Genomic DNA, 14,683 nt, shown 5'->3' with positions numbered 1-14,683 from the left:
ACATATCACTTACACCAATGGACAATCATCCAGACAGAAAATTATAAGGAAACACAAGCTTTAAATGACACAATAGACCAGAGAGATTTAATTGATATTTATAGGACAATCCATCTGAAAACAGCAGATTACATTTTCTTCTCAAGTGCGCATGGAACATTCTCTAGAATAGATCACATCTTGGGTCACAAATCAAGCCTGCGTTTTAAGAAAATTCATATCAAGCATCTTTTCTGACCACAGCATGAGATTAGAAATCAATTACAGGGAAAAAAATGTAGAAAACGCAAACATATGGAGGCTAAACAATACGTTACTAAAAAACCAAGAGATCACTGAAGAAATCAAAGAGGAAATCAAAAAATACCTAGAGACAAATGACAAGGAAAACACGATGATCCAAAACCTATGGGGCTTCCCTGGTGGCCCAGTGGCTGAGAGTCCGCCTGCCGTTGCAGGGGACACGGGTTCGTGCCCTGGTCCGGGAAGATCCCACATGCCGCGGAGTGGCTGGGCCTGTGAACCATGGCCGCTGAGCCTGTGTGTCTGGAGCCTGTGCTCCGCAACGGGAGAGGCCACAACAGTGAGAGGCCCGTGTACTGCAAAAACAAAAACAAAACCTATGGGATGCAGCAAAAGCAGTTCTAAGAGAGAAGTTTATAGCAATACAATCGTACATTAAGAAACAAGAAAAATCTCAAATAAACAATCTAAACTTACATCTAAAGGAACTAGAGAAAGAACAACAAAACCCAAAGTTAGTAGAAGGAAAGAAATCATAAAGATCAGATCAGAAATAAATGAAAAAGAAAGGAAGGAAACAATAGCAAATATCAATAAAACTAAAAGCTGGTACTTTGAGAACATAAACAAAATCGATAAACATTTAGCGAGACTCATCAAGAAAAAGAGGAAGAGGACGCGAATCATAAAATTAGAAATGAAAAAGGAGAAGTCACAATAGACACTGCAGAAATACAAAGCATCATAAGAGACTACTACAAGCAACACTGTGCCAATAAAATGGACAACCTGGAAGAAACGGACAAATTCTTAGAATGCTATAACTTTCCGAGACTGAACCAGGAAGAAATAGAAAATATGAACAGACCAATCACAAGTAATGAAATTGAAACTCTGATTAAAAATCTTCCAACAGGGCTTCCCTGGTGGCGCAGTGGTTGAGAGCCCGCCTGCCGATGCAGGGGACACGGGTTCGTGCCCCAGTCTGGGAGGATCCCACATGCCGCGGAGCGGCTGGGCCCGTGAGCCATGGCCGCTGAGCCTGCGCGTCCGGAGCCTGTGCGCCACAACAGTGAGAGGCCTGCGTACCGCAAAAAAAAAAAAAAAACCCCAAAAAAATCTTCCAACAAACAAAAGTCCAGGACCAGATGGCTTCACAGGTGAATTCTATCAAACATTTAGAGAAGAGCTAACACCCAGCCTTCTGAAACTCTTTCAAAAAATTGCAGAGGAAGGAACACTCCCAAACTCATTCTACAGGGCCACCATCACCCTGATACCAAAAACAGACAATGCTACTACAAAAAAAACAAAACTACAGACCAATATCACTGATGAGTATAGCTGCAAAAATCCTCAACAAAATACTAGCAAATAGAATCCAACAACACATTAAAAGGATCATACACCATGATCAAGTGGGATTTATCCCAGGGATGCAAGAGTTCTTCAACATATGCAAATCAGTCAATGTGATACACCATATTAACAAACTGAATAATAAAAACCATATGATCATCTCAATAGATGCAGAGAAAGCTTTTGACAAAATTCAACACCGATTCATGATAAAAAACTCTCCAGAAAGTCGGCATAGAGAGAACCTACCTCAACATAATAAAGGCCATATATGACAAACCCACAGCAAACATCATTCTCAATGATGAAATACTGAAAGCATTTCCTGTAAGATCAGGAACAAGACAAGGATGTCCACTCATGCCACTATTATTTAACATAGTTTTGGAAGTCCTAGCCTTGGCAATCTGAGAAGAAATAGAAATAAAAGGAACACAAGTTGGAAAAGAGAAAGGTAAACAGTCACTGTTTGCAGGTGACATGATACTATACATAGATAATCCTAAAGATGCCACCAGAAAACTACTAGAGCTCATCAATGAATTTCGTAAAGTTGTAGGATACAAAATTAATGCACAGAAATCTCTTGCATTCCTATTCACTAACAACGAAAGATCAGAAAGAGAAATTAAGGAAACAATCCCATTCACCACTGCAACAAAAAGAATAAAATACCTAGCAATAAACCTACCTAAGGAGGTAAAAGACCTGTACTCAGAAAACTGTAAGATACTGATGAAAGAAATCAAAGATGACACAAACAGATGGAGAGCTATACCATGTTCTTGGATTGGAAGAATCAATATTGTGAAAATGACTCTACTGCCCAAAGCAATCTACAGATTCAATGCAATCCCTATCAAATTACCACTGGCATTTTTCACAGAACTAGAACAAAAAAATCTTAAAATTTGTATGGAGACACAAAATACCCCAAATAGCCAAAACAATCTTGAGGGAAAAAAACAGAGCTGGAGGAGTCAGGCTCCCTGACTTCAGAGTATACTACAAAGCTGCAGTAATCAAGACAATATAGTACTGGCACAAAAACAGACATATAGATCAATGGAACAGGATAGAAAGCCCAGAGATAAACCCACGCACATATGGTCACCTTATCTTTGACAAAGGAGGCAAGAATATACAGTGGAGAAAAGACAGCCTCTTCAATAAGTGGTGCTGGGAAAACTGGACAGCTACATGTAAAAGAATGAAATTAGATCACTCCCTGCCACCATACACAAAAATAAACTCAAAACGGATTACAGACCTAAATGTAAGACCAGACACTATAAAACTCTTCGAGGAAAACATAGGAAGAACACTCTGAGATAAATCACAGCAAGATCTTTTTTGACCCACCTCCTTGAGTAATGGAAATAAAAACAAAAATAAATAAATAGGACCTAATAAAACTTAAAACTTTTGCACAGCAAAGGAAAGTATTAACAAGATGAAAGGACAGCCCTCAGAATGGGAGAAAATATTTGCAAACGAATCAATGGACAAAGGATTAATCTCCAGAATATATAAACAGCTCATGCAGCTCAATATTAAAAAAAACCAAACAACCCAATCAAAAATGGGCAGAAGACCTAAATAGACATTTCTCCAAAGAAGACATACAGGTGGCCAAGAGGCACATGAAAAGCTGCTCAACATCACTAATTATTAGAGAAATGCAAATCAAAACTACAATGAAGTATCACCTCACACTTGTTAGAATGGGCATCATCAGAAAATCTACAAACAACAAATGCTGGAGAGGGTGTGGAAAAAAGTGAACACTCTTGCACTATTGGTAGGAATGTAAATTGATACAGCCACTAGGGAGAAGAGTGTGGAGGTTCCTTAAAAAACTAAAAATAGAACTACCATATGACCCAGCAATCCCACTACTGGGCATATACCTAGAGAAAACCATAATTCAAAAAGACACATGCACCCCAGTGTTCACTGCAGCACTATTTTCAATAGCCAGGTCATGCAAGCAACCTAAATGCCCATCGACACATGAATGGATAAAGAAGATGTGGTACATATATACAATGGAATATTACTCAGCCATAAAAAGGAACAAAATTGGCTCATCTGTAGAGATGTGGATGGACCTAGAGACTGTCATACAGAGTGAAGTCAGAAAGAGAAAAACAAATATCGTGTATTAACGCATATATGTGGAATCTACAAAAATGGTACAGATGAACTGGTTCGCAAGGCAGAAATAGAGACACAGATGTAGAGAACAAATGTATGGACACCGAGGGGGAAAGTGGGGGGTGGTGGGATGAATTGGGAGATTGGGATTGACATGTATACACTAATATGTATAAAATAGATAACTAATAAGAACCTCTGTATAAAAAATAATAAAATAAAATTCAAAAAAATTCTTGTGTTTCTATATATTTTAACTATTTCCACCTACACATCTTCTTCTGTGGGCTCAGGGCTGCCCGTCCCTTGGAATGTGTTTCCGCCTCAAGAAGAAGCACATGAGAATTTGAGCTGGAAACCTGCTTCCTGTTAGATTTACCATGGACATAATTAGACAGAGACCCAAAGCGATACTCTGGTCTGCTCTTCCACGTTTCCCAGCCTCCTTCTTGACCTGGACACAGACACCTGCATTCTCCAGAACTTGCACTGGGTGTCCTGGGTTTCCGACCACTGGGATGCTTTGGCCTGTGGTAATTGCATATCCTGCACTTGTGCCAGGCTATGATGGGTAACCGCATCCGGAGAGCTTCCCAGCCTCACATGTATCAAACTCTGCACAGACTCTTCCATATACACAAGACTCTCCATGACAGCAGCAACCTCTGGGTTTTCCAAGAGGGGCTTTGCTTGTTTTGAGCACTTTCTTGGGTCTAGAATCCTGTTTGTACTCTCCTGACTCCTACTCCCAGATCAGAGGCAAATATGCTTGGCCTGGGATGGATCTCCACTGAGGTTAATTGGGTAAAGGGATAGTTTGTCAAATGGACAGATTGGGAAGTCCGGTCCATTAGCAATGGCTGGGTTGGATGAATGGGGAGTCAGTTTCAAGACAACAGGCTGAAGTGTAGAGGAGTCTAATCTAGGAGGCTCAGGGGCAGGAGGAAGGGACACTGGTGGGGCTTGCAGAAGCCAGGACTCCAGTGCCAGGAAGAACATGAGAGAGAGAGAGGCAGGGCTGAAACCTGTGTGTGAGGGGGTAAGATCTGAACCTTCTTCCAAAATGCCTTGTTCAACAAGGCTTAATTTTAGGAGATGCGATTACAGTAGGCCAGTTAGAAGAACCTAGCTATGAGATAGCAACTGCCTTAGTAGCTGTTGTGGATTGAATTGTGCCCCCCCCCCCCCCAAATTATATGTTGAAGATTAACCCCGTGAATCTGTGATTGTGACCTTAGTTGGAAATAGAATCTCTGGGGATGTAATCAAGGTAATATCCCACCGGATTAAAGTTGGTTAAATCCAGTATGACTGATGTCCTTGTAAGAAGAGGGAAATTTGGAAACAGGTACTCAGGGAAGAAGGCTGGGTGAAGACGGGGGCAGGGATTGGAGTCACATGCTTCCTCACTAAGGAACACCAAGGAATGCCGGCAAGCCCCAGAAGCTAGGGGAGAGACATGGAACAAATTCTCCCTTATAGTCCTCAGGGGGCACCAACACTTTGATTTCAGACTTCTAGCCTCCAGAACAGTAGAAGAGAATAATAATGTTTTAAGCCATCCAGTTTGTGGTAATTTGTTATGATATCCCTAGGAAACACAGTAACCAAGTTAGTCTAATGTGGAACAGCTGAAGTGTTGGTCTGGTCCTTTTTATATATCCTCTGCATGAGGGTCAGATGGGTTTCAAAGATGGATAGAGGGTGGAACCAGAAGGGGTGATGTTAGTTTAGTGACTCTCAACTGATACCTGTGGCTGGGGTGTTATGAAGGTGGGTGCAATGTGTGTGTCGGTACATATCCTAATCACCAAGCCTTTATTACTAAATGTATGTGTCTGTCCTAATTACCAAGATGGGATTGTTTGTGAATGGGATGGGGCAATGTGATTCACCCTTTCTGTAACCCCCTTCCCTGTCCTTTAAGGCATGAATTTGTAACTTCCCATCCTCCTACCCTAACTCCTTCACTTCTTCCCAGCATACAGGTTGGTTAGAGGAATATAGGGGCAAAGAGATAAGGAGGTCCCTGCAGAGTCCATCTGATACCCTGTCTTAGTTAGGGAAGCACTAGATGATGTAACAAACAAACCCTATAATGTTAGTGTTTCACATAAAACAAGTTCTTTTTCTCACTAATGTGAGACGGCAAGCTGATCCATTCCACACTGACTGAGGGCTCCAGGCTCCTTCCATCTTGCATTTTACATCCTTTGTTGTTTGTTTGTTTTTTCTGTTTTTTTTTAACATCTTTATTGGAGTATAATTGCTTTACAATGGTGTGTTAGTTTCTGCTTTATAATAAAGTGAATCAGTTATACATATATCCCCATATCTCTTCCCTCTTGTGTCTCCCTCCCTCCCACCCTCCCTATCCCACCTCTCTAGGTGGTCACAAAGCTGATCTCCCTGTGCTATGTGGCTGCTTCCCACTAGCTATCTATTTTACATTTGGTAGTGTATATATGTTCATGCCACTCTCTCACTTTGTCCCAGCTTACCCTTCCCCCTCCCCATATCCTCAAGCCCATTCCCTAGTAGGTCTGCATCTTTATTCCCGTCTTGCCCCTAGGTTCTTCTGACCATTTTTGTTTGTTTGTTTTAGATTTCATATATATGTGTTAGCATACGGTATTTGTTTTTCTCTTTCTGACTTACTTCACTCTGTATGACAGATTCTAGGTCCATCCACCTCACTACAAGTAACTCGATTTAGTTTCTTTTTATGGCTGAGTAATATTCCATTGTATATATGTGCCATATCTTCTTTATCCATTCGTCTGTTGATGGACACTTAGGTTGCTTCCATGTCCTGGCTATTGTAAATAGAGCTGCAATGAACATTGTGTTACATGACTCTTTTTGAATTATGGCTTTCTCAGGGTATATGCCCAGTAGTGGGATTGCTGGGTCGTCTAGTAGTTCTATTTTCAGGTTTTTAAGGAATCTCCATGCTGTTTTCCATAGTGGCTGTATCCATTTACATTCCCACCAACAGTGCAAGAGGGTTCCCTTTTCCCACACCCTCTTCAGCATTTATTGTTTCTAGAGTTTTTGATGGTGGCCATTCTGCCAGGTGTGAGATGATATCACATTGTACTTTTGACTTGCATTTCTCTAATGATTAATGATGTTGAGCGTTCTTTCATGTGTTTGTTGGCAATCTGTATATCTTCTTTGGAGAAATGTTTACTTAGGTCTTCTGCCCATTTTTGGATTGGGTTGTTTGTTTTTTTGATATTGAGATGCATGAGCTGCTTGTAAATTTTGGAGATTAATCCTTTGTCAGTTGCTTCATTTGCAAATATTTTCTCCCATTCTGAGGGTTGTCTTTTCGTCTTGTTTATGGTTTCCTTTGCTGTGCAAAAGCTTTAAGTTTCATTAGGTCCCATTTGTTTATTTTTGTTTTTATTTCCATTTCTCTAGGAGGTGGGTGAGAAAGGATCTTGCTGTGATTTATGTCATAGAGTGTTCTGCTTGTGTTTTCCTCTAAGAGTTTGATGGTGTCTGGCCTTACGTTTAGGTCTTTAATCCATTTTGCGTTTATTTTTGAGTATGGTGTTATGAAGTGTTCTAATTTCATTCTGTTCCATAGCTGTCCAGTTTTCCCAGCAGTACTTATTGAAGAGGCTGTCTTTTCTTCATTGTATATTCTTGCCTCCTTTATCAAAGATAAGGTGACCATATGTGCATGGGTTTATCTCTGGGCTTTCTATCCTGTTCCATTGATCTACATTTCTGTTTTTGTGCCAGTACCATACTGTCTTGATTACTGTAGCTTTGTAGTATAGTCTGAAGTCAGGGAACCTGATTCCTCCAGCTCCGTTTTTTGTTCCCAAGATTGCTTTGGCTATTCAGGGTCTTTTGTGTTTCCATACAAATTGTGAAATTTTTTGTCCTAGTTCTGTGAAAAATGCCAGTGGTAGTTTGATAGGGATTGCATTGAATCTGTAGATTGCTTTGGGTAGTAGAATCATTATCACAATGTTGATTCTTCCAATCCAAGAATGTGGTATATCTCTCCATCTGTTTGTGTCATCTTTGATTTCTTTCATCAGAGTCTTACAGTTTTATGAGTACAGGTCTTTTACCTCCTTAGGTAGGTTTATTGCTAGGTATTTTATTCTATTTGTTGCAATGGTAAATGGGAATGTTTTCTTAATTTCACTTTCAGATTTTCCATCATTAGTGTATAGGAGTGCAAGATATTTCTGTGCATTAATTTTGTATCCTGCTACTTTACCAAATTCATTGATTAGCTCTAGTAGTTTTCTGGTAGCATCTTTAGGATTCTCTGTGCATAATATCATGTCATCTGCAAACAGTGACAGCTTCACTTCTTTTCCAATTTGGATTCCTTTTATTTCTTTTTCTTCTCTGATTGCTGTGGCTAAAACTTCCAAAACTATGTTGAATAATATGGTGAGAGTGGGCAACCTTGTCTTTTTCTTGATCTTAATGGAAATGGTTTCAGTTTTTCAACATTGAGGACGACGTTGGCTGTAGGTTTGTCATATATGGCCTTTATTATGTTGAGGAAAGTTCCCTCTATGCCTGCTTTCTGCAGGGTTTTTTTTTTTTTATCATAACTGGGTGTTGAATTTTGTCAAAAGGTTTCTCTGCATTTATTGAGATGATCATATGGTTTTTCTCCTTCAATTTGTTGATGTGGTGTATCACATTGATTGACTTGCGTATATTGAAGAATCCTTGCATTCCTGGCATAAACCCCACCTGATCATGGTGTATGATCCTTTTAATGTGCTGTGGTATTCTGTTTGGTAGTATTTTGTTGAGGATTTTTGCATCTATGTTCATCAGTAATATTGGCCTGTAGTTTTCTTTCTTTGTCACATCTTTGTCTGGTTTTGGTATCACGGTGATGATGACCTTGTAGAATGAGTTTGGGAGTGTTCCTCCCTCTGCTATATTATGGAAGGGTTTGAGAAGGATAGGTGTTAGCTCTTCTCTAAATGTTTGATAGAATTCACCTGTGAAGCCATCTGGTCCTGGGGTTTTGTTTGTTTGAAGTTTTTTTTTTTTTTTGTGGTACGCGGGCCTCTCACTGTTGTGGCCTCTCCCATTGCGGAGCACAGGCTCCGGACGCGCAGGCTCAGCAGCCATGGCTCATGGGCCTAGCCGCTCCGTGGCATGTGGGATCTTCGTGAACCGGGGCACGAACCCGTGTCCCCTGCATCAGCAGGCGGACTCTCAACCACTGCACCACCAGGGAAGCCCTGTTTGAAGATTTTTAATCTCAGTTTCAATTACAGTGCTTGTGATTGGTCTGTTCATATTTTCTGTTTTTTCCTGGTTCAATCTCAGAAGGTTGTGCATTTCAAAGAATTTGTCCATTTCTTCCAGGTTGTCCATTTTATTTGCATATAGTTGCCTGTAGTAATCTCTCATGATCCTTTGTATTTCAGCATTGTCAGTTGTTTCTTCTCCTTTTTCATTTCTAATTCTATTGATTTGAGTCTTCTCCTTTTTTTTTCTTCTTGAGTCTGGCTAATGGTTTCTCAATTTTGTTTATCTTCTCAAAGAACCAGCTTTTAGTTTTATTGATCTTTGCTATCGTTTCCTTCATTTCTTTTTTATTTATTTCCAATGTGATCTTTATGATTTCTTTCTTTCTACTAAGTTTGGGGGTTTTTTTTGTTTGTTTTTTTGTTTGTTTGTTTGTTTGTTTTTTTGCGGTACACGGGCCTCTCACTGTTGTGGCCTCTCCCATTGCGGAGCACAGGCTCCGGACACGCAGGCTCAGCGGCCATGGCTCATGGGCCTAGCCGCTCCGTGGCACGTGGGATCTTCGCGGACTGGGGCACGAACCCGTGTCCCCTGCATCAGCAGGAGGACTCTCAACCACTGCGCCACCAGGGAAGCCCCATGGGTTTTTGTTTTGTTCTTCTTTCTCTAATTGCTTTAGATGTAAGGTTAGGTTGTTTATTTGAGATGTTTCTTGTTTCTGAACATAGGATTGTATAGCTGTAAACTTCCCTCTTAGAACTGCTCTTGCTGCAACCCATAGGTTTTGGGTCCTTGTGTTTTCATTGTCATTTGTTCCTAGGTATTTTTTGATTTCCTCTTTGATTTCTTCAGTGATCTCTTGGTTATTAAGTAGTGTATTGTTTAGTCTCCATATGTTTGTATTTTTCACAGATTTTTCCTGTAATGATATCTAATGTCATAGCATTGTGGTCGGAAAGATACTTGATACGATTTCAATTTTCTTAAATTTACCAAGGCTTGATTTTTGACTCAAGATATGATCCATCCTGGAGAATGTTCCATGAGCACTTGAGAAGAAAGTGTATTCTGTTGTTTTTGGATGGAATGTCCTATAAATATCAGTTAAGTCCGTCTTGTTTAATGTATCATTTAACGCTTGTGTTTCCTTATTTATTTTCATTTTGGATGATCTGTCCATTGGTGAAAGTGGGGTGTTAAAGTCCCCTACCATGATTGTGTTAGTGTCGATTTCCCCTTTTATGGCTGTTAGTATTTGCCTTATGTATTGAGTTGCTCCTATATTGGGTGCATAAATATTTACAATTGTTATATCTTCTTCTTGGACTGATCCCTTGAATAGTATGTAGTGTCCTTCTTGTCTCTTGTAGTAGTCTTTGTTTTAAAGCCTATTTTGTCTGATATGAGTATTGCTACTCCAGCTTTCTTTTTTGATTTCCATTTGCATGGAATATCTTTTTCCATCCCCTCACTTTCAGTCTGTATGTGTCCCTGAAGTGGGTCTCTTGTAGGCAGCATATATACGGGTCTTGTTTTTATATCCATTCAGCCAGTCCATGGCTTTTGGTTGGAGCATTTAATCCATTTACATTTAAGGTAATTATCGATATGTATGTTCCTATTCCCATTTTCTTAATTGTTTTGGGTTTGTTATTGTAGGTCTCTTCCTTCTCTTGTGTTTCCTACCTAGAGAAGTTCCTTTAGCATTTGTTGTAAAGCTGGTTTGGTGGTGCTGAGTTCTCTTAGCTTTCGCTTGTCTGTAAAGGTTTTAATTTCTCCATCAAATCTGAATGAGATCCTTGCTGGGTAGAGTAACCTTGGTTGTAGGTTTTTCCCCTTCATCTCTTTTACTATGTTCTGCCACTCCCTTCTGGGTTGCAGAGTTTCTGCTGAAAGATCAGCTATTAACCTTATGGAGATTCCCTTGTATGTTATTTGTTGTTTTTCCCATGCTGCTTTTAATGTTTTTTCTTTGTATTTAATTTTTGACAGTTTGATTAATATGTGTCTTGGCGTGTTTCTCCTCTGATTTATCCTGTATGGGACTCTCTCTGCTTCCTGGACTTGATTAACTCTTTCCTTTCCCATATTAGGGAAGTTTTCAACTATAATCTCTTCAAATATTTTCTCAGTCCCTTTCTTTTTCTCTTCTTCTTCTGGAACCCCTATAATTCGAATGTTGGTGCATTTAATCTTGCCCCAGAGGTCTCTGAGACTGTCCTCAATTCTTTTCATCTTTTTTTCTTTATTCTGCTCTGCAGTATTTATTTCCAGTATTTTATCTTCCAGGTCACTTATCCGTTCTTCTGCCTCAGTTATTCTGCTATTGATCCCTTCTAGAGAATTTTAAATTTGATTTATTGTGTTGGTCATCACTGTTTGTTTCCTCTTTAGTTCTTCTAGGTCCTTGTTAAATGTTTCTTGCATTTTCTCTTTTCTATTTCCAAGATTTTGCATCATCTTTACTATCATTATTCTGAATTCTGTTTCAGGTCGACTGCCTGTTTCCTCTCCATTTGTTATGTCTGGTGGGTTTTTACCTTGCTCCTTCTTCTGCTGTGTGTTTTTCTGTCTTCTCATTTTGCTTAACTTACTGTGTTTGGGGTCTCCTTTTCGCAGGCTGCACGTTCGTAGTTTCCATCGTTTTTGGTGTCTGTCCCCAGTGGCTAAGGTTGGTTCAGTGGGTTGTGTAGGCTTCCTGGTGCCTGTGCCTGTGTTCTGTGGATGAGGCTGGATCTTGTCTTCTGGTGAGCAGGTCCACATCTGATGTTGTGTTTTGGGGTTTCTGTGGCCTTATTATGATTTTAGGCAGCCTCTCTGCTAATGGGTGGGGTTGTGTTCCTGTCTTGCTAGTTGTTTGGCATAGGGTGTCCAGCACTGTAGCTTGCTGTTTGTTGAGTGGAGCTGGGAGGTCCCTTGTGGACCAGTGTTCTGGACTTGGCCCTCCCACCTCAGAGGCAGAGCCCTGGCTCCTGGCTAGAGCACCAAAAGCCTGTCATCCACACGGCTCAGAATAAAAGGGAGGAAAAAGAAGAACAAAAGGAACAAGATAAAATAAAATATAATAAAATTATTAAAATAAATAATAAGTATTAAAAATATTTTTAAGTAATAAAAAAAATAAATAAAGAAGAGAGCAACGAAACCAAAACTCAAATCCACCAATGATAGCAAGTTTTAAAAATATACTAAAAAAAGAAAAGAAAAACGGACAGGCAGAACCCAAGGACAACTGGTAAAAGCAAAGCTATACAGACAAAATCACACATAGAAGCATACACATACACACACAAAAAGAGGAAAAGGGGAAAAAAAAATATATCATTGCTTCCAAAGTCCACCTCCTCAATTTGGGATGATTCCTTGTCTATTCAGGTATTCCGCAGATGCGGGGTACATCAAGTTGATTGTGGAGCTTTAATCCGCTGCTCCTGAGGCTGCTGGGAGGGATTTCCCTTTCTCTTCTTTGTTCGCACAGCTCACGGGGATCAGATTTGGATTTGGCCCCGCCTCTGCGTGTAGGTCACCTGAGGGCGTCTGTTCTTCGCTCAGACAGGACGGGGTTAAAGAAGCAGCTGATTCGGGGGCTCTGGCTCACTCAGGCCGAGGGGAGGGAGGGGTACGGATGCGGGGCGAGCCTGCGGCGGCAGAGGCAGGACATTGCAGCAGCCCGAGGCGCCCGTGCGTTCTCCCGGGGAAGTTGTCCCTGGATCCCGGGACCCTGGCAGTGGCGGGCTGCACAGGCTCCCCGGAAAGGAGGTGTGGATAGTGACCTGTGCTCGCACACAGGCTTCTTGGTGGCGGCAGCAGCAGCCTTAGCATCTCATGCCCATCTCTGGGGTCCGCACTGATAACCGCAGCTCGTGCCCATCTATGGAGCTCCTTTAAGCGGCGCTCTGAATCCCCTCTCCTTGCGCACCAGGAAACAAAGAGGCAAGAAAAAGTCTCTTGTCTCTTCGGCAGTTCCAGGCTTTTTCCCAGACTCCCTCTCGGCTAGCCGTGCCGCACTAACCCCCTTCAGGCTGTGTTCACGCAGCCAACCCGAGTCCTCTCCCTGTGATCCGACGGAAGCCGGAGCCTCAGCTCCCAGCCCCCGCCCGTCCCTGCGGGTGAGCAGACAAGCCTCTTGGGCTGGTGAGTGCCGGTCGGCACCGATCCTCTGTGCGGGAGTCTGTCCACTTTGCCTTCTGCACCCCTGTTGCTGCGCTCTCCTCCGCGGCTCCGAAGCTTCCCCCCTTCGCCACCCGCAGTCTCCGCCCGCGAAGGGGCTTCTAGTGTGTGGAAACCTTTCCTCCTTCACGGCTCCCTCCCACTGGTGCAGGTCCCGTCCCTATTCTTTTGTCTCGGTTTTTCCTTTTTTCCTACCCAGGTAGGTGGGGAGTTTCTTGCCTTTTGGGAGGTCTGAGGTCTTCTGCCAGCATTCAGTATGTGTTCTGTAGGAGATGTTCCACATGTGGATGTATTTCTGATGTATTTGTGGGGAGGAAGGTGGTCTCCACGTTTTGCTCTTCCGCCATCTTGAAGCTCCTCCACAGTTTACATCTTTATGGCCTTGGAGTTCCCTGCTCCAGGCTACTGAGGAAGGGAGGTTTGCAAAAGTCCCATGTATGTCTCAAAAGTAATAGTCTGTAAGTGAAAGATTTTGGTTCCATCATATTTTGTTGGAAAGACAGCCACATGGCCCTACCGGAGCAAGTCAGGTTGTGTTGGGAAGTGTAGTACCTGGCTATGTGTCTCCCAGTCACACTCCCATGACAGATGGACACACTTTTTTGGTAGTCAGCTTTCCATCTCTGTCATGGTCCCTAATATAATTCCCAGAAGTTTTGCATCATAGAACTGAGAAACTTTCTTCTACTCTTTGAATTTTTTTATAATAGATAATAGAATTGGCAGCCGACTACAATAAAAATGGCTAAAAAATTTTTTTCTAAAGACCGCTGTTTGAATCCTGGTTCCAACGTTTAATAATTGTGTAAATCTTGGGCAACTTACCTAAATTCTCTGAGTCTCAATTTCCAGTTTTGTAAAATAGAAATAATAATATTTCTCTGCAAGTATAATGATTAGGAATGACATATATAAAGGACTTGCATTTGATTAGTGCTTATTAAATGGTAGCTTTTCTTTTAATTTCAATAAACTTATCACCAATGGATTTTTATCCGTTAACGTGTTATGTGAAACTCAACATTTCCTTAAGTTTGAGATTTCTTTTTCTGTAATCTAAATGCGTTTCCACTTACAGAGGTTACAGTTAGAAGGCTCTTGGTGATCACTGTGTTTCATTTCTGGGGACTTTGAATGACTTATTCAAGGTCATGGAGGTAATTAGTGGTAGAGACAAGACTAAACCTTAAGTCTCTTAAAGTGTAGTTCACTGTGCCATCCAAGTCCTCCAGTTCAATTTACTGAAAATTGAGCATACCGGAACTGTAGCTTCCAAGTTGGAACTTTTGAATGACCCATTTGTCTGGTTTCGTTGGGTGTGATTTCTGGGCCATCTGTCATTTTCCTGAATTCCCTGTCATTTTTAGTATTGTTATGACAGCATTATCTTCAAATAATGAATTTTGTTGTTTTCAGAGAGGTTACTCCTACCTAGTCATTAAAATGTGACTTTTGGTACATTTTCTCTTGAAAAAAAGTAGTGCTTTAAAAGGATATGAAAAATGGT

The sequence above is a fragment of the Orcinus orca genome, chromosome 15 (assembly GCF_937001465.1).
Source record: "Orcinus orca chromosome 15, mOrcOrc1.1, whole genome shotgun sequence".
NCBI lineage: Eukaryota > Metazoa > Chordata > Mammalia > Artiodactyla > Delphinidae > Orcinus > Orcinus orca.
The sequence above is the reverse complement of the archived record's forward strand: the minus strand, read 5'-3'. Positions refer to the sequence as shown.